The sequence below is a fragment of the Octopus bimaculoides genome, chromosome 9 (assembly GCF_001194135.2).
Source record: "Octopus bimaculoides isolate UCB-OBI-ISO-001 chromosome 9, ASM119413v2, whole genome shotgun sequence".
Lineage (NCBI taxonomy): Eukaryota > Metazoa > Mollusca > Cephalopoda > Octopoda > Octopodidae > Octopus > Octopus bimaculoides.
Window position 1 is genome coordinate 27,212,148 of NC_068989.1, and position 2,447 is coordinate 27,214,594.

Sequence of the window (2,447 nt, forward strand, 5' to 3'; positions counted from 1 at the left end):
ATATATATATATATATATATATATATATATATATATACATATATACATACATATATATACTCAAAGAAAGATCGATAGATTAAGATATATATATATAGCAATATATAGGTACGCATCACACGCACACAATCAGATACAGCATTAAGCATATCATATTATTTCACGCAGTGCTATACATAGAGTTTGCTGTTCCTTATGAAGAAATATATGCTATCTATTTGTCTTTAATAATGCATTATTATAGAAAGCCAATAGATGTGTCACAAGCAAAAGCATCTTGTCCAAATAGAGATGCGTACATGTTTTATATTGCACAGTATCATGTTGACCATATTTCACGACTTCATGTGAAATTTCCCACTGTGTTTTATATATTATACTCGCAATGACTATGTGGTTTTCTTTTATACAAAATTTAGAATTTACATTATGTTAAAGCAATGTAGAAGACATTCAATCCGAGTTAAACATTATGTAATATAGTCGACGTAATTCTGTACATTTGCGAACGTTTATTCCTTTTTGCGTCATATTCAGGATATACACTTATCCAAAAAAGCAGTCAGACAAGAATGCAAACTGGTCACTGAACTTGATATCAAACAATTGTATTGGCAACATCAAGCGAAGAGGTTGCATAAACAGAATCAAGAAGTATCAATGGATTGAGATGAAAAGCAAAATGAAGAGGATATTACATTTTACGACATACATTTCTGTTTTGAGACTCTTAACGATGTATATATATATATATATATATATATATATATATATATATATATATATATATATATATATATATATATACGATAGGAAACCATCCAGATTGCTAGTTTAATTTGCCAGGTTTACACTATTTATACTTGATATCTTAGTGAAGTTTAATAACTAAAATCATGAAATCATGAAATTTATAAATATATTGCGTGATTAAAAATAAAACTGTTTTAATTACTAAACTGCTAAAAGTTCAATGTAATTTATGCCATTATACTGCTTGGGGTTCATGTATGTTAATCAATAATTTTCACACGCATTTGTGATACAATATATATTATGCCTATAGAATATAAGTGTATAAAAACTGAGGAACCTGACATAAAAAAAAAGAAGTTTATGATAACGATATGACACATTCACGATATACATTATAATGAAATGCACTCAGAGACGGGAAAAATGGACATTTAGTTTCCTATCAAGTAGTTTCGATGGCAACATTAATCGATGACGTTTTCTAAATAGAAGCAACAAAGGTTAATGGACGGAAGTGGGAAGCAAGAAAATTTGGAACACTCACCTATCTATAAAAAACAAAAAACTAACAAAAAATTGAAAATATAAAAAGTGGTTAATGGGTTGCGATTTTGCAACTGTCCTTCTATTGTTTATTTTTATTAATAGTATGTTACAAATGGTTTCGACAGACCAAAAAATAAACCAAGTTCAGAATAACATTTGTAATAGTATTCTGCCGTGACACATCAAAGAGAATAATTCTTGAAAATGTGGAACTGAAAATGACAATGAAAATCAATTACATTTCGCAATCAGGCTCAGAGTTTTAACGAAACCACATTACCATTGCTAATAATTAAAATACGTAACTTCGCTGTGATGGTATGTGGGACCAGTATATCTAATTATATTGCTGCTCAATGCAATATATATATGATACCATATAACCAGATAACGTAATTTATGTATTTTATGAGAATATAAATATGTAGTGCTTGTGTATCACCCTACAGCTTCATCGAAGCTTCAAAAATGAAGGGCAGTTTTAGTAGGGAAAACATATACATATGTCCGTATACACACAGACACACACTACACAAACACACACACACACACACACACACATATGTATGTTTGTATACATAAACATATCGTCAGTAATTCCTAAGTTTGAAAGACAAGGAAACTCTGTTATAGAGCAGTAGAATAATTAGATAACGGTAGTTATGACCGGTTTATGATTTTACCCAGGGTTTCACGTCCTTGGAGCGCTTAGCTTTCCAGTATTTCTTCAGACCCTAAAAGCCGGCAGCGTATAACCTCCCTTCAAATTGAAGGGAGTAAAGACCTGGTTGCTAGTTGTTGAAAATTGTGACGAAGGAGAGGTGTTAAGCAAAAGGGATTGCCTCCCTTAGACTCATATCCGTAATTTGTTCTGTTATCATGTGCATCCCAAGATCTCAGTAGGATTCTTTTGAAAGTTAAGCAGGGTCCGAAGGCTTCCGTCCTGGAATTTAAGGTGTTCCTCGGGTCAAGGAAGTCCATTAATATTCTTGCCCGTTCAGATGTGAACAACTTACAATGCTTGCAACCGTCGTTGTAGGGGCCGGGGTTTTTTAAGATCTTCCATGAGACAACGTGTTGAGTTCTTTCGTCCTTCAGCCACCACACACAGATAATATTGCAAGTGTTTATATATATATATATAT